Source organism: Kogia breviceps, chromosome 11 (genome assembly GCF_026419965.1).
Source record: "Kogia breviceps isolate mKogBre1 chromosome 11, mKogBre1 haplotype 1, whole genome shotgun sequence".
Taxonomy (NCBI): Eukaryota; Metazoa; Chordata; class Mammalia; order Artiodactyla; family Physeteridae; genus Kogia; species Kogia breviceps.
In genome coordinates this window covers 27,708,463-27,727,224 of record NC_081320.1, presented here as the reverse complement: position 1 = coordinate 27,727,224, position 18,762 = coordinate 27,708,463, and the positions used below count along the sequence as shown (strand labels likewise).

Genomic DNA, 18,762 nt, shown 5'->3' with positions numbered 1-18,762 from the left:
GGATAATGACTGTTCATCTTAGTACTGAGGGGCTACTCTGTGCAAGGACATGGCTCAATTTTAGTATTTTATATTTTTAGTCATTTAACTTTTATGAGGACCTTATTAAGTTAGTACTGGTATTACCCTATTTTCCAGGCAAAGAAATGGAGGCACAGAGAGGCCAAGCAGTTTGCCCAAAGTCACACAGCTAATGAGTGGTAAGCCAGTATTCACACAGACATCTGAACTGCAAAACACACACTCTTCACACTATGCAGGTAAAGGGCTTAAACCAGTGCCCCACATATAGTAAGTGCTCCATAAATGTGAGCTGGAGTTGGTTGTGTACATTGATAAAAGCCAAAGTCCATTGGGTTTTTCAACTGCACCACATCTATGATCTAAGACTGTGCCATTATTTTTACAATCCTGTTCCTTCCCTCTCCTTCTTGCCCCTAACCCAGTCTCAGAGGGACAGGACATTGGGGTCAGTCTCCGGTCACAGTTCTAGGTCAGCACCAATGAATTTGATGCTAAATGGAGCTTTATGTGTGCCAGGTCAGAGTCAGAATGGCATTAACTCTTTGGGGATGGTCCTATGGAATCAACACACCTGCTTGAGGTTAGAGGTGCAGACGAGAGGTCAGGAGCTATCTGACTCCAGCTTTGTCCTTTCTAAGCATGTGCCCTTTGCAGTGTGTACCTAGCACAGAAATATTGGGTTAAATCAATCAATGAATGTGGGATGGATGGATGAATGGCACCAGGTGGGTCTTTTGCCTTATACTTGATGATGCAGAGTATGTTTTCTCTCCAAGTGTTATATATCAGGGGTCCCCAACCCCTGGGCCACAGAATGCTACTGGTCCATGGCCTGTTAGGAACAGGGCCACATAGCAGGAGATGAACAGCGGGCGAGTGAGCTAAGCTTCATCTGTATTTACAGCCTTCATCTGTATTTACATTACCGCTGGAGCTCCGCCTCATGTCAGATCAGCAGTGGCATTAGATTCTCATATGAGTGCAAACCCTACTGTGAACTGTGCTTGTGAGGGATCTAGGTTGTGCACTTCTTATGAGAATCTAACGCCTGATGATCTGAGGTGGAGCTGAGGTGGTGAAGCTAGCACTGGGGAGTGGCTGCAAGTACAGATTATCATTAGCAGAGAGGTTTGCTTGCAGACTCATATCAAAGCCCTCTCACTGAGTGTCAAGTGACAATTAAGCTGCATCTGGTGGCAGGCTTTATAGGGGCAAGTGAGTTGATGTACTTCAATAGTACAACTGCATCAGGTGGCAAGTTTTAAGTCAGAATCTGACACTTATTTTAGTCTGCGTGTGGCTTGCCCATTATTTTATTTACCACTTCCATCCACACCTCTTTCCCACACTGCACACTTGTCTCAGTCACAGTTTTGGTAAGCCCAAAAGCTAACCCTAGCCAAACATGGAGACCAAGCACCATGCATTAAAAGACAAGCCTTTGGAGTTTTTCAAAAGAAACAAACGTGAACACAAAGAACAGAAGCGATTATTGAAAGCCACCACTTTATCAAATGTGTCAGCACTGAGAGCATCATTCTTAGTGACTAACTGCATTGCTAAAGCTAAGAAGCCCTTTACTATTGGTGAAAAGTTGATCCTGCCTGCCGCTAAGGACATTTGTTGTGAACTTTTAGGAGAGGCTGCAGTTCAAAAGGTGGCATGTGTTCCTCTTTCGACTAGCACCATAAGTAGACAAATTGATGAAATAGCAAAGGATATTGAGGCACAACTGTTAGAGAGAATTAATGAGTCACCATGGTATGCAATCCAGGTTGACAAGTCTACCGATGTTGACAACAAGGCAACAACTGCTTGTTTTTTGCGATATATTTTTCAGGAGGATGTGCATGAGGATATGTTATGTGCACTTTTGTTGCCAGCCAACACCACAGCTGCAGAACTATTCAAGTCTTTGAATGATTACATATCAGGAAAACTGAATTGGTAATTTTGTGTTGGTATATGCTTGTTTCACTACTCAGGTCAAAGAGGTTGCCTCTGAATGTGAATCTATGCACTGTGTCGTCCATAGAGAAATGCTGGCTAGCTAAGAAATGTCACCTGAATTTAACAAAGTTTTGCAGGATGTGATTAAAATTATCAACCACATTAAAGTACATGCCCCTTATGATCATCTCAATAGATGCAGAAAAAGCTTTTGACAAAATTCAACATCATTTATGATAAAAGCTCTCCAGAAAGTTGGCATAGAGGGAATCTACTTCAACATAATAAAGGACATATATGACAAACCCACAGCAAATATCATTCTCAATGGTGAAAAACTGAAAGCATTTCCTCTAAGATTAGGAATAAGACAAGGATGTCCACTCTCGCCACTGTTATTCAACTTAGTTTTGGAAGTCCTAGCCATGGCAATCAGAAAAGAAAAAGAAATAAAGGGAATACAAATTGGAAAAGAAGAAGTTAAACTGTCACTGTTTGCAGATAACATGATAGTATACATACAGAGTCCTAAAGTTGTTACCAGAAAACTACTAGAGCTAATCAATGAATTTGATAAAGTTGCAGGACACAAGATTAATGCACAGAATTCTCTTGCATTCCTATACAATAACAGCAAAAGATCAGAAAGAGAAATTAAGGAAACAATCCCATTTACCACTGCAACAAAAAGAATGAAATACCTAGGAATAAACCTACCTAAGAAGGTAAAAGACCAGTACTCAAAAAACTATAAGACACTGATGAAAGAAATCAAAGATATCACAAACAGATGGAGAAATATACCATGTTCTTGGATTGGAAGAATCAATATTGTGAAAATGACTATACTACCCAAAGCAATCTACAGATTCAATGCAATCCCTATCAAATTACCACTGGCATTTTTTACAGAACTAGAACAAAAAATATGAAAATTTGTATGGAGACACAAAAGACCCCGAATAGCCAAAGCAATCTTGAGGGAAAAAAACAGAGCTGGAGGAATCAGACTCCCTGACTTCAGATTATACTACAAAGCTACAGTAATCAAGACAGTATGGTACTGGCAAAAAAACAGAAATATAGATCAATGGAACAGGATAGAAAACACAGAGATAAACTCACGCACCTATGGCCAACTAATCTATGACAAAGGAGGCAAGGATAAAATAAACAAATGGGACCTAATGAAACTTAAAAGCTTTTGCACAGCAAGGGAAACTATAAACAAGATGAAAAGACAACCCTCAGAAAATATTTGCAGATGAATCAATGGACAAAGGATTAATCTCCAAAATATATAAATAGATCATGCAGCTCAATATTAAAAAAACAAACAACCCAATCCAAAAATGGACAGAAGACCTAAATAGACATTTCTCCAAACAAGACATACAGATGGCCAAGAAGCACATGAAAAGCTGCTCAACATCACTAATTATTAGAGAAATGCAAATCAAAACTACAATGAGGTATCACCTCATGCCAGTTAGAATAGGTATCATCAGAAAATCTACAAACAACAAATGCTGGAGAGGGTGTGGTGAAAAGGGAACCCTCTTGCACTGTTGGTGGGAATGTAAATTGATCCAGCCACTATGGAGAACAGTATGGAGGTTCCTTTAAAAACTAATAATAGAATTACCTTATGATCCAGCAATCCCACTACTGGGCATATACCCAGAGAAAACCATAATTCAAAAAGACATATGCACCCCAATGTTCATTGCAGCACTATTTACAATAACCAGGTCATGGAAGCAACCTAAATGCCCATCAAGAGACAAATGGATAAAGAAGTTGTGGTACATACATATGATGGAATATTACTCAGCCATAAAAAGGAATGAAACTGGGTAATTTGTAGAGACGTGGATGGACCTAGAGATTGTTATACAGAGCGAGGTAAGTCAGAAAGAGAAAAACAAATGTATATTGATGCATATATATGGAATCCAGAAAAATGGTACAGATGAACTAGTTTGCAAGGCAGAAACAGTGACACAGATATAGAGAACAAATGCATGGACACTAAAGGGGGAAAGTGGGGTGGTGGGGGGGTGGGATGAATTGGGATACTGAGATTGACATATATACACTAATATGTGTAAAACAGATAACTAATAAGAACCTGCTGTATAAAAAATAAAATAAAATTTAAAAAATAGATAAAATAGACCTCATTCTCAAAATAAATAAATAAGTAAAGTACATGCTCTTAACTCATGTCTGTTCGCGCAGCTTTGTGAGGAGATGGACGCAGAGCACACACGTCTTCTCTTATACACAGAAGTCAGATGGCTTTCTAAAGGTAGATCACTGGCCAGAGTTTTTGAGTTATAAGAGCTGCTCCAGAGATTTCTTTTAGAAAAAGAGTCACCACTGACAGCACATTTCAGTGACACAGAATGGGTTGCAAAACTTGCTTACCTGTGTGACATATTCAACCTGCTCAATGAACTCAGTCTGCCACTTCAAGGGAGGACGGAAACTGTGTTCAAGTCGGCACATAAAGTGGCTGCATTCAAAGCCAAACTGGAATTATGGGGGCAACGAGTGAACATTGGGATTTTTGACATGTTTCAAACATTAGCAGAGATTTTGAAAGAGACTGAGCCAGGACCTGCTTTCTTCCAGCTGGTACATGATCACCTATCTCATCTTTCAAAAGAGTTTGAGCATTACTTCCCAACCACAAAAGACCCGTGACCTAGGAAGGAATGGATCCGTGACCCATTTGTGAATAAACCAAGTGAATCGACTTTGTCTGTGCTAGAAGAGGAGCAACTTCTTGAGATCGCAAATGACGGTGACCTTAAAAGTATGTTTGAGACAACTTCAAATCTCCATACGTTCTGGATTAAAGTCAAGACAGAATATCCTGAGATTGCTGCAAAAGCACTGAAAAACCTGCTTTCATTTCCAACATCCTATCCTTGTGAAGCAGGCTTTTCTGTAGTGACAGACACCAAAATGAGATTATGGAGTAGACTGGACATAAGCAACACACTTTGGGTGTCACTGTCTCTCATCACCCCCAGATGGAACCATCTAGTTGCAGGAAAACAATTTCAGGGCTCCACAGATTCTGCATTATGGTGAGTTGTATAATTATTTCATTATATATTAAAATGTAATACTAATAGAAATAAAGTGCACAATAAATGTAATGCACTTGAATCATCCAGAAACTGGTCATCCCCTTTCCCTGGTCTGTGGAAAATTGTCTTCCACGAAACCAGTCCCTGGTGCCAAAAAGTTGGGGACTGCTGTTATATATTAAAGGTAAAACTTGTTAAGAGAATTTAATGACTCATATGGAGTTTTGGAGAACCAGGTTTGAAACCTGTCACTGACCCCCTATCTGAATTATGCATGACACTGGATACTAGGTTACAGGTGATCACTTCACTAACTTGAAATCTTTTTCCCTGAATGCAGCCCTGCCTTTGAAAGCTGAACCCCTTCCTTGCTGGTCCATTGACCACTTGCTGTATAGACCAGACTACTTGCACAAATACCTGCACATTTGTTTACTCTGGCTTCTTCCACAGCTGACTCACACAGTTGTAATCCCCCTGAGTTTGCTTGTTTTGGCAGGTTGTCTCCCAAACTTTAGTGGAATGAGGTTAGCTGGGTGTGCAAGGCCTTCAGGTTTTGTTAGAGGGTCACAGAAATATTCTAGTAAGGATGCTTTTGAGGATGGAGCAGAGTGAGAACTTCCCTGTCCATCAACACATCAGAGACCACTCAGATCTCCTGTAGCACTGCCTTCCCTCTTCAGATACCAGACTCTTACTGCCTCTGGCGTTATCCTCTCTCCTGGGTCACCAGATGGCTGATCTGAGAAACAGATTCCCCTAGGGTATGAATGACTGGAGTAAAAGTCTGACTTAAGATTTTTGGGGCATCACTTGCATTTTCACTGAGGTATTTAAAGCCTGATCCAGAAGATAAACTAGACCAGGAGAGGAATGTCAGACCCAGCACTAGGTTTTCAGGCCTCTGATGTCATGGTTTGGCTGCCTCTTAACTGACCAGCAGGCAGATTTCTAATGAAGCTGGTTCTGCTTGTGTGTCTGGTTCTAAGGAGAGACACCTCACCCTGTTCAGGTCTTGGCTGTGTTCTGTGAAATATACCTCGATTATGTGACTCTATGTGAAATCCTGTTGGGTTCTGAAAGGGTCATTTAGTCTAGACCAGACTAGACAAGACTGGTGATGGTATCTTGAGGAATTAGGGTGAGTTTTGAATACACATAGGGTAAGTAGCTCTATGTTGGGTGTCAGAGAGACAAACATGAGGAAGATAATGCCCTGGCTGATGAACTGTATGGATGGCTTCTCCTGAGTCTGGGCTTTTGAACATTACCTTTAGAGCAGCCAAAAGTCTATATGAATTGGTAAGTAATTGCTAAGTTTCTCTGGACTTAGAGAGGGAGGAAGAAAGCAGGGGCAGAGAGAGAGAGGGACAGACAGAGACAGAGGCAGAGACAGAGACAGAGAGAGACAGTGAGAGTGTACTTGATCAATTGGGTCTGTTTTACATAAAATCCAGCATGTGACCTAGCAGATCAACTGTCATGACTGATACATTTCCTGAGAATCATGTTCACAGTTGCAGTCCTTTTCTTTGATCCCACAGCCTTTTGCCAAGGCTCACCACGGATGATAGGTGCATATGCTTGTTGATTGGACAATTTATATAGGTGCTTCTATAGGTCATTCCCAGACTTCAGTAATTTATTTACCACTTAGTGACCCCCCCCGGCATGTAGGAAACAATAAGTGATAAATGAGTAAATGAATGCCCTAGTATGACAGTCACATCTTGACCCTCAAGATGCTCATGGCCTGAAGGGAGAGATAGACAAGAAAACCAGCACAAAACAGAGGAGTAGTTCTGTGACAGAGAAGATACAAATACAGAGGAAGACTCAATCCAGTCAGGGGTCAGGGAATAGAGGCAGTGAGAAGGGAGGTCTCTTTTGAGGAACATCTTTCCTCCACAGAAAGTGGTCCCGTAGGTGGTTCCCAGTGGTCAGTTACAATAGGAGAACCTGGGGTGGTTGCCAGAACCCATGGAAAGGGTTTTGTATGCCTTTATTGCATTGATCCTCACAACCATCCTCTGAGGTCAGTATCAGGATCCCACCCTCAGCTAAAAGACAGACCTGGGATCAGATCCAGGACGCTGGACTCTAAGCCCTTCACCATTGCTTCAGACAGTGTCGGGATGGTCATATTGTCATCAGAGACACTTTTAGAAAATCTAGTTTTCACAAAGGAAAGTACAGGTGTGTGGGTTGCTGTGGTCTAGGTGGGAGTGGCCTTTTCCTCCATGTTTTTCCTCCTTTCCCTCTCCTCTGCCTGATGTCTGAGGTCTTGCCTTATTAGAACTTAGAAGCAGTTAGAAGCTCTCTGCTCTGGGGGTCAGCAACTCTCACTTCCTCCTCTTGCTCCATCTTTGATCTCTGAGGCAGCTTGTATTTTGTCCTCTAAGGTGAGAGGAGGCAGAAATGCTGCTCAGCAGAGAAGTAGCCATAAGCTTTTGAAGGAAAGAAGTCTTTTTTTACAAAAAACCTTCCATAATTTAAGCCTTTTCCCTTTGCCCTGTGCTCTCTTGCCTGTGTCACTCAGATGGTCAGTAGCGGGAGGGAACTGACTTCAGGGGTCTTGTTTCTACACAGGGACCCCCCTTCAGAAGGGCTGCCCAAACCTGTCTTACCCTAAGGACCTACACAAATATGGCTGACTTGTCCTTTTACTCACTTATCTTGGCAAGACAGGCCACAGCAGCCCATGAGAAGGGGCTGGAAGGGACTCTTATTGGAAGACACACACAATACTTTACTGAAGCACTTATCCTGTGTTCCACTTGGCTGAACAACCTCTGACATTAGTTTCCTTCCTTGCTGGAGTAAACTTTGAGGACCCATGAAAATCAGAAAACAATGACTTGGACATATTGGAGTCTGGAAAAGATACACATGAAAGTGAAGATGGTGCTTGTAGGTGGCATTGTGTGCTCACAGAGATAGCTTGGTGGCCTTGGTTTGTCTCTTTAGCTCAAGCTGTTAGTGTTTACCGACTCCCTTGTGTGCCAGGCATAGTTCTAGGCCCTGGAGACACAGAGATGAACAAGTACTCTTCCTGCCCAAGAATCTCTGAAATCCAGTGTGCAGACAGGGGAATCAAAGATAGTAATGAAGCATTTTGCTATCCATCTCTCTCATTAAAGTAAGTTCTCTGAAAGCAAGACATGTCTTATTGATTCCTAAATCACTAGAGTCCACCATGAATTCTTACATATTATAGATGTTCAATCAGTGACTGTTGCATCACTCTAAAATTCAGCACTAGAGGCAAGACAGAGTACTTTGTGTGTCCAGAGGAGGCACAGCTAAACTCAGCTTGGACAGCAGGTGGGTCCAAGAGCATCTAGGAGGCTGAGACGGAGGCATCTAGGCTGATGAGAAGAGAATCACAGGCAGAGGAACCGGCGAGAAATACATCATGGCCAGGTGAGCAGGCATGGTGTGCTCCAGGAAGGGAAGAGAGGTAGGTGTGGTTGGAGAGGAGGGAGGCGGATCTCTAAATGGGCAAAGAGGCACACCAGGAAAAGCCTTGCTAAAAGGTTTGAATTTTAATCTGAAGGCACGGGGGAGCTACTACAGGATTTCACACAGAGGAGAGACTAGGTCAGAGTTTCACTGTAAAAATAGACCCCTCTGGCAGTAGATGTTGGAGAGGAATAAGACAGGTGGCAGGAAGACCATGTCAGGACACCACTGCAGTTTAGAGAGTAGAAAAGACCTGGGGTTTGAAGTCAGACCGACCTCAGTCTACATAGCAGCCCCATAACATCTTTGTGTAACTTAGGCTATTTATTAAGTGCCTCTGAGCTTCTGTCTTTCTCAATCTGAAAACAGGGATGGATGATCCCCTCCCTCATGGAGAGATGACTGTTGAGACTATGGACGATGAAGTATGTGACGTGTCTACTGCAGTAATTGATCCATAATTGGCATGTGAAAATAGTGGTGAATAATATTTTTAATATTATTGTTACTTATCATCTAGCTGGAAAAAAATGAGGCTCTATCTAAGACACTGGTAATAAGAGTGGAGAATTGGGCACAGACTCAAAAACTATTTTGACAATAAAGTTGACACAATTTGTTGACTGATTGTGCAGGGAGTTTGGGGGCAGGGGCAGGAGTCTAGGACTGACTGGGATTTTGGCCTGGGCAACCAAGAGTAAGTATAGTGGAGCTACTCATTAGTAGAGGTTATGGAGGAAGAGAAGCATTTGCAGGAAAACATGATGAGCTCAGTTTCAGACAAACTGAATTTGAAGAATTTTAAGGACAGCTAGAGAGACATGTCTAGTGGGCAAATGGTTTAGCAGATTTGGCATCCAGGAGAGAAATCTTTTTTTTTCTAACATCTTTATTAGAGTATAATTGCTTTACAATGGTGTGTTAGTTTCTGCTTTACAACAAAGTGAATCAGTTATACATATACATATGTTTCCATATCTCATCCCTCTTGCATCTCCCTCCCTCCCATCCTCCCTATCCCACCCTCCCTATCCCACCCCTCTAGGTGGTCACAAAGCACCTAGCTGATCTCCCTGTGCTATGTGGCTGCTTCCCACTAGCTATCCACCCTACGTTTGGTAGTGTATATATGTCCATGCCACTCTCTCACTTCGTCACAGCTTACCCTTCCCCCTCCCCATATCCTCAAGTCCATGGTCTAGTAGGTCTGTTTTATTCCCGACCTACCTCTAGTCTCTTCATGACATTTTTTTTTCTTAGATTCCATATATATGTGTTAGCATACGGTATTTGTTTTTCTGCTCTGACTTACTTCACTCTGTATGACAGACTCCAGGTCCATCCAGCTCACTACAAATAACTCAGTTTCATTTCTTTTTATGGCTGAGTGATATTCCATTGTATATATGTGCCACATCTTCTTTATCCATTCATCTGTTGATGGACAGTTAGGTTGCTTCCGTGTCCTGGCTATTGTAAATAGAGCTGCAATGAACATTTTGGTACATGACTCTTTTTGAATTATGGTTTTCTCAGGGTATATGCCCAGTAGTGGGATTGCTGGGTCATATGGTAGTTCTATTTGGAGCTTTTTTAAAGGAACCTCCATACTGTTCTCCATAGTGGTTGTATCAATTTACATTCCCACCAGCAGTGCAAGAGTGTTGCCTTTTCTCCACACCCTCTTCAGCATTTATTGTTCCTAGATTTTTTGATGATGGCCATTCTGACTGGTGTGGGATGATATCTCATTGTAGTTTTGATTTGCATTTCTCTAATGATTAATGATGTTGAGCATTCTTTCATGTGTTTGTTGGCAATCTGTATATCTTTGGAGAAATGTCTATTTAGGTCTTCTGCCCATTTTGGGATTGGGTTGTTTGTTTTTTTGTTATTGAGCTGCATGAGTTGCTTATAAATTTTGGAGATTAACCCTTCGTCAGTTGCTTCATTAGCAACTATTTACTCCCATTCTGAGGGTTGTCTTTTGGTCTTGTTTATGGTATCCTTTGCTGTGCAAAAGATTTTAAGTTTCTTTAGGCCCCATTTGTTTATTTTTGTTTTTATTTGCATTTCTCTAGGAGGTGGGTCAAAAAGGATCTTGCTGTGATTGATGTCATAGAGTGTTCTGCCTATGTTTTCCTCTAAGAGTTTGATAGTGTCTGTCCTTACATTTAGGTCTTTAACCCATTTTGAGTTTATTTTTGTGTTTGGTGTTAGGGAGTATTCTAATCTCATACTTTTACATGTGCCTGTCCAGTTTTCACAGCACCACTTATTGAAGAGGCTGTCCTTTCTCCACTATACATTCCTGCTTCCTTTATCAAAGATAAGGTGACCATATGTGCGTGGGTTTATCTCTGGGCTTTCTATCCTGTTCCATTGATCAAAATTTCTGTTTTTGTGACAGTACCATACTCTCTTGATAACTGTAGCTTTGTACTATAGTCTGAAGACAGGGAGCCTGATTCCTCCAACTCCATTTTTCGTTCTCAAGATTGCTTTGGCTATTCGGGGTCTTTTGTGTTTCCATACAAATTGTGAAACTTTTTGTTCTGGTTCTTTGAAAAATGCCACTGGTAGTTTGATAGGGATTACATTGAATCTGTAAATTGCTTTGGGTAGTAGAGTCATTTTCACAATGTTGATTCTTCCAATCCAAGAACATAGTATATCTCTCCATCTGATTGTATCATCTTTAATTTCTTTCATCAGTGTCTTATAATTTTCTGCATACAGGTCTTTTGTCTCCTTAGGTAGGTTTATTCCTAGATATTTTCTTTTTGTTGCAGTGGTAACTGGGAGTGTTTTCTTAATTTCACTCTCAGATTTTTCATCAATAGTGTATAAGAATGCCAGAGGTTTCTGTGCTTTAATTTTGTATCCTGCTACTTTACCAAATTCATTGATAAGCTCTAGTAGTTTTCTGGTAGCATCTTTAGGATTCTCTATGTATAGTATTATGTCATCTGCAAACAGTGACAGCTTTACTTCTTTTCCGATTTCGATTCCTTTTGTTTCTTTTTCTTCTCTGATTGCCGTGGCTAGAACTTCCAAAACTATGTTGAATAAGAGTGGTGAGAGTAGGCAACCTTGTCTTGTTCCTGATCTTAGTGGAAATGGTTTCAATTTTTCACCATTGAAGATGATGTTGGCTGTGGGTTTGTCATATATGACCTTTATTATGTTGAGGAAAGTTCCCTCTATGCCTACTTTCTGCAGGGTTTTTACCATAAATGGGTGTTGAATTTTGTCAAAAGCTTTCTCTGCCTCTATTGACATGATCATGTGGTTTTTCTCCTTCAATTTGTTAATATGGCATATCATGTTGATTAATTTGTATATATTGAAGAATCCTTGCATTCCTGGAATAAACCCCACTTGATCATGGTGTATGATCCTTTTAATGTGCTGTTGGATTCTGTTTGCTAGTATTTTTGCATCTATGTTCATCAGTGATATTGGCCTGTAGTTTTCTTTCTTTGTGACGTCTTTGTCTGGTTTTGGTATCAGGGTGATGTTGGCCTCATAGAATGAGTTTGGGAGTGTTCCTCCCTCTGCTATCTGTTGGAAGAGTTTGAGAAGGATAGGTGTTAGCTCTTCTGTAAAGGTTTGATAGAATTCGCCTGTGAAGCCATCTGGTCCTGGGCTTTTGTTTTTTGCAAGATTTATAATCACAGTTTCAATTTCAGTGCTTGTGATTGGTCTGTTCATATTTTCTATTTCTTCCTGGTTCAGTCTCGGCAGGTTGTGCATTTCTAAGAATTTGTCCATTTCTTCCAGGTTGTCCTTTTTATTGGCATACAGTTGCTTGTAGTAATCTCTAATAATCTTTTGTATTTCTGCAGTGTCCATTTTTATTTCTCCTTTTTCATTTCTAATTCTATTGATTTGAGTCTTCTCCCTTTTTTTCTTGATGAGTCTGGCTAATGGTTTATCAATTTTGTTTATCTTCTCAAAGAACAAGATTTTAGTTTGATCTTTGCTATCATTTCCTTCATTTCTTTTTCATTTATTTCTGATCTGATCTTTATGATTTATTTCCTTCTGCTAAATTTGGGGTTTTTTTGTTCTTCCTTCTCTAATTGCTTTAGGTGCAAAGTTAAGTTGTTTATTCGAGGTGTTTCCTGTTTCTTAAGGTAGGATTGTATTGCTATAAACTTCCCTCTTAGAACTGCTTTTGCTGCATCCCATAGGTTTTGGGTCATCGTGTCTCCATTGTCATTTGTTTCTAAGTATTTTGTGATTTCCTCTTTGATTTCTTCAGTGATCACTTCGTTATTAAGTAGTATATTGTTTAGCCTCCATGTGTTTGTATTTTTTACAGATCTTTTCCTATAATTGATATCTAGTCTCATAGTGTTGTGGTCTGAAAAGATACTTGATACGATTTCAATTTTCTTAAATTTACCAAGGTTTGATTTGTGCCCCAAGATATGATCTATCCTGGAGAATGTTCCATGGGCACTTGAGAAAAATGTCTATTCTTTTGTTTTTGGATGGAATGTCCTATAAATATCAATTAAGTCCATCTTGTTTAATGTATCATTTAAAACTTGTGTTTCCTTATTTATTTTCATTTTGGATGATCTGTCCATTGGTAAAAGTGGGGTGTTAAAGTCCCCTATTATGATTGTGTTACTGTTGATTTCCCCTTTTATGGCTGTTAGTATTTGCCTTATGCATTGAGGTGCTCCTATGTTGGGTGCATAAATATTTACAATTGTTATATCTTCTTCATGGATCAATCCCTTGATCATTATGTAGTGTCCTTCTTTGTCTCTTGTAATAGTCTTTATTTTAAAGTCTATTTTGTCTGATATGAGAATTGCTACTCTAGCTTTCTTCTGATTTCCATTTGCATGGAATATCTTTTTGCATACCCTCACTTTCAGCCTGTAAGTGTCCCTAGGTCTGAAGTGGGTATCTTATAGACAGCATATATATGGATCTTGTTTTTGTATCCATTCAACCAGTCTGTGTCTTTTGGTGGGAGCATTTAATCTATTTACATTTAAGGTAATTATCGATATGTATGTTTCTATTCCCATTTTCTTAATTGTTTGGGTTTGTCATTGTACGTCTTTTCCTTCTCTTGTGTTTCTTGCCTAGAGAAGTTCCCTTAGCATTTGTTGTAAAGCTGGTTTGGTGGTGCTGAACTCTCTCAGCTTTTGCTTGTCTGTAAAGGTTTTAATTTCTCCATCAAATCTGAATGAGATCCTTGCTGGGTAGAGTAATCTTGGTTGTAGGTTTTTCTCCTTCATCACTTTAAATATGTCCTGCCACTCCCTTTTGGCTTGCAGAGTTTATGCTGAAATATCAGCGGTTAACCTTTTGGGGATTCCCTTGTTTCTAATTTGTTGTTTTTCCCTTGCTGCTTTTAATATGTTTTCTTTGTATTTAATTTTTGATAGTTTGATTAATATGTCTCTTGGCATATTCCTCCTTGGATTTATCCTGTATAGGACTCTGTGCTTCCTGGACTTGATTGACTATTTCCTTTCCCATATTAGGGAAGTTTTCAACTATAATCTCTTCAAATATTTTCTCAGTCCCTTTTTTTTTCTCTTCTTCTTCTGGGACCCCTATAATTCAAATGTTGGTGTGTTTAATATTGTCCCAGAAGTCTCTGAGACTGTCCTCTGTTCTTTTCATTCTGTTTTCTTTATTCTGTTCTGCAGTAGTTATTTCCACTATTTTATCTTCCAGGTCACTTATCCGTTCTTCTCCCTCAGTTATTCTGCTATTGATCCCCTCTAGAGTATTTTAAATTTCATTTATTGTGTTGTTCATCGTTGCTTTCTTTCTCTTTAGTTCTTCTAGGTCCTTGTTAAATGTTTCTTGCATTTTGTCTATTCTATTTCCAAGATTTTGGATTATCTTTACTCTCATTATTCTGAATTATTTTTCAGGTAGACTGCCTATTTCCTCTTCATTTGTTAGGTGGGTTTTTATGTTGCTCCTTCATCTACTGTGTGTTTTACTGTCTTCTCATTTTTCTTATCTTACTGTGTTTGGGGTCTCCTTTTTGCAGCCTGCAGTTTCATAGTTCCTGTTGTTTTTGGTGTCTGTCCCCAGTGGCTCAGGTTGGTTCAGTGGGTTGAGTAGGTTTCCTGGTTGAGGGGACTAGTGTCTGTTTTCTGGTGGATGAGGCTGGATCTTGTCTTTCTGGTGGGCAGGTCCACGTCTGGTGGTGTGTTTTGGGGTGTCTGTAGCCTTATTATGATTTTAGTCAGCCTCTCTGCTAATGGATGGGGTTGTGGTCCTGTCTTGCTAGTTGTTTGGCATAGGGTGTCCAGCACTGTAGCTTGCTGTTCGTTGAGTGAAGCTGGGTGTTGGTGTTGAGATGGAGATCTCTGGGAGATTTTCGCCGTTTGATATTACATGGAGCTGGGAGGTCTCTTGTGGACCAGTGTCCTGAAGTTGGTTCTCCCACCTCAAAGACTGCCCTGACACCTGGCTGGAGCACCAAGAGCCTTTAATCCACATGGCTCATAATAAAAGGGAGTAAAAATAGAAAGGAAAGAAAGAAAGGAAGGAAGGAAGAAAGGAAGAAAGAAAGAAGAAGATAAAATCAAGTAGGATAAAATAAAGTTATTAAAATAAAAAGTAATTATTACAGAGAAAAATTTTAAAAAGTCAAAAAAGAAAACAAAAAAAACACAGGACAGTCAGAACCCTAGGACAAATGGTGAAAGCATAGCTATACAGACAAAATCTCACACAGAAGCACACATATACACACTCAGAAAAAGAGAAAAGAGGGAAAAAAAATAATATCTCTTGCTCCCAAAGTCCACCTCCTCAACTTGGAAGATTCGCTGTCTATTCAGGTATTCCACAGATGCCGGGCACTTCAAGTTGATTGTGGAGCTTTAATCCGCTGCTTCTGAGGCTGTTTGGAGAGACCTCCCCCTCTCCTCTTTGTTCGCACAGCTCCTGGGGTTCAGCATTGGACATGGCCCGCCTCTGCGCGTAGGTTGCCCGAGGGCGTCTGCTCTTCGCTCAGACAGGACGGGGTTAAAGGAGAAGCTGATTTGGGGGCTCTGGCTCACTCAGGCCGGGGGAGGGAGGGGTACAGATGTGGGTCGAGCTGCGGCGGCAGAGGCCGGCGTGACGTTGCACCAGCCTGAGGCGTGCCGTGCGTTCTCCCAGGGAAGTTGTCCTTGGATCCCGGGACCCTGGCAGTGGCGGGCTGCACAGTCTCCCGGGAGGGGAGGTGTGGAAAGTGACTTGTGCTCGCACACCGGCTTCTTGGCGGCAGCAGCAGCCTTAGCGTCTCATGCCCATCTCTGGGGTCCACGCTGATAGCCGCGGCTCGCGCCCTCTTCTGGAGGTCCTTTAAGCAGCGCTCTTAATCCCCTCTCCTCGCGCACCAGGAAGAAAAGAGGGAAGAAAAGGTCTCTTGCCTCTTCGGCAGCTCCAGACTTCTCCCGGACTCCCTCCCGGCTAGCCGTGGTGCACTAGCCCCTTCAGGCTGTGTTCACGCCTCCAACGCCAGTCCTCTTCCGGCTTCTGACTGAAGCCCAAGCCTCAGGTCGCAACCCCCCGCCCGTCCCGGCGGCTGAGCAGACAAGCCTCTCGGGCTGGTGAGTGCTGGTCGGCACCGATCATCTGCGAGAATCTCTCCGCTTTGCCCTCCGCACCCTGTTACTGTGCTCTCTTCCGTGGCTCTGAAGCTTCCCCCTCTGCCGCAGTCTCCGCCCGTGAAGGGGCTTCTAGTGTGTGGAAACCTTTCCTCCTTCACAGCTCCCTCCCACTGGTGCAGGTCCTGTCCCTATTCTTTTGTCTCTGTTTATTCTTTTGCCCTACCCAGGTATGTTTCTTGCCTTTTGGAAGGTCTGAGGGAGTTTCTTGCCTTTTGGAAGGTCTGAGGTCTTCTGCCAGCATTCAGCGGGTGTTCTATAGGAGCAGTTCCACGTGTAGATGTATTTCTCATGTATCTGTGGGGAGGAAGGTGATCTTCGCGTCTTACTCTTCCGCCATCTTCTCTCTCCTCCCATCTGGAGAGAAGTCTTAAAGAAGATTCAAGGGCAAACTTTTAACAAGAGGTAATGAAGTCATGGTGTTCAAGGAGAGTATAGAGCATGGGAAGAGGAATTATAATGGCCTGTGCTTACTGAGTGTGTACTTTGTGTTTGTTCTAAATATTTTAAGTGTATTAATGCCCTGAATAACCATTGCCAGAGAAGACTATTATACCTACTTTACAAATGAATAAACTGAGGCACAGCGTTAGTAAGTAACTTGCCCAAGGTCATACAAGTATAGTAATGGACCTAGGACTTTAGGCAAGGCAGTCAGGATTCGGAGCCTGTGCTATTAATGTCTTTGCCAGACTGCCTCTGAGAATGAGGGGACTAGGGCGCAACAGTGACCTCTGAGGGAGGGGAAGGAGAGGCTCTAGTGAAGGCAACAGGAGTAGGAGCTGGGCAGAAAAGTAGGAGGAAATGGGAGACTGGAATACAGGAGAGTTTCCAGGCAGGAGGGATCAGTAGCATCAAATTATCTGGAAATCTATTAAGAAAAGAAACGAAATATCCATGGATTTGGGAATAAGGAAGTTATTGATGACTTGGTGACGGGAATTTGAAAGATGAGGTGGGTTGAGGAACAAATGTGAGGTGAGTAGGTAGAGATACCAAACATAGGCAATTCTTTCCAGATGCTTGGCTGTGGAAGCGACAAGAAAGGGAAGATGATAACTAAAGGTATTAGGTAGAGGGAACATTTTAGAGATGGAAAAGACCTGTCAATATCTATGGGGAGGGACAGAACCAGAGGAGGCCTCACAGCGTGGCCACAAATGCACTATGCTCACTGGGGAAAGTATCTCTATGTTCACTTTTGTTTTTTATACAGATTTTTAATATCTCTCTCCATGTTCTGGACAGCTTCCATGTAGATGGTTAAGACTCACTAAATAAGCCCCTGAAATGTGTTTCAGATCTTCAACTTTTATTAGGTGGAGTAGAGAAAATTTCTTTCATAGTACCCAATGGTGAATCATTATCACATGTTGTTAAATCCAGACCATATCAAATTTATGTACAGTACATCATCTACTGAATTTATCTTTGAAATATTCCAAGAGAGCACAGTGTGCTAGAGCTCCCTGTCATGCATGTGGAATTGGGGTGTCTGCTCTATAGATACCAGAATAGTAAGAATGAAGGGTGGCAGAAAGCCTTGAGAGGAAGGAAAGTGACTCACAGCACAATGGGTCAATGGGTGGAAGGGAGGGGACACTGATCTTTGTGTGTGTGTGTGTGTGTGAGTGAGTTAAGTTTTATTTGGGGAAAAAATAGGGACTGCAGCCCGGGAGAGGGGGACACTGATTTTGAAGTGGACATGAGACATATGATCCTGTGAGCAAAGGGAAAGGTGATTGGAGATTAAGATTAATCTATAGAAGGAAACAGAGATTTGCTTGGATTTTATAGGAAATGGAAGGCATATTTTGTAAGGAGGTTTGCTAGGGCGACAACCCTATGCTTAAAATGAATCTAGATAATTTGGCTGCTGCAATTTAAGTTCTTAAAAATGGGAAAGACTGACATTTCCTTATGAATAGTTTGTTACTAGACTTAAAGGACAAGTCCAGCAAGCTCTGAGAGGAAGTGTTTATCAAGATCCCAAGACAATCTCTGTGTTTTAATACATAGGATTCTTTTGTCATTCAGACCAGAGATAGATGCCACAGAGGGTTAAAGGTTTGACTTAAACATGAAATTCAGCTTTGTCTTCATTCATGGAACTGACATCCCTGAGGCTGCAGGATGGAAATAGGGTTTGGCTGACAACTTCATAAATTTGCCTTGGTTGGAATGGTTGCAATCTTCTTGGAAACATCTGAGTGAAATGCACACACACCTCCACAGAAGGCCTTTATGGATGGGGCTGTCTCTCAAAGAGACACTGTCCAAAATCAGAAAGGCCACACAGGAAATGGCCTTGGGATATATTTCTTCCACATAAAGCAGCAACTCAGCTGAATTATTTGCTTGATCTTGAGCTTCAGGTATTAGGAAAAATGAACAGTACAACTTTCAAGAGTCACATTTTGAGCTTGAAGATTCCTTCTGTGAGTCAAGGAAGAATCATTCCAGCCTAACTCCCTCCTCAAACTTTCCCACGTAGGTCTTTCATCTGGATGTAGGCATGGTGTGGAGTGCCTTTGGCTGGGTATGGGTGTGATGCACAGACAGGACACTCTCCTTAGGGA

At 41.5% G+C, this 18,762-nt stretch overlaps 1 protein-coding gene across 5 annotated transcripts in view; it reads left to right on the top strand.

The window, feature by feature from the left end:
- The window catches only part of EVA1A (eva-1 homolog A, regulator of programmed cell death), a 98,574-nt gene that overhangs the window by 2,770 nt on the left and 77,042 nt on the right, over positions 1-18,762 (top strand). The window contains exons 2-3 of one of the 5 annotated variants that reach the window (XM_067007380.1): positions 139-200; positions 4,216-5,072. The exons of 1 other annotated variant lie outside the window; for it this stretch is intronic. The gene's annotated coding sequence lies outside the window, so the exon portion shown is untranslated. Of the gene's footprint in view, positions 1-138; positions 201-3,594; positions 3,880-4,215; positions 5,073-18,762 lie in introns of those variants that run through there. 3 more of the 5 variants (XM_067007381.1, XM_067007379.1, XM_059079665.2) reach the window with 3 other exon arrangements.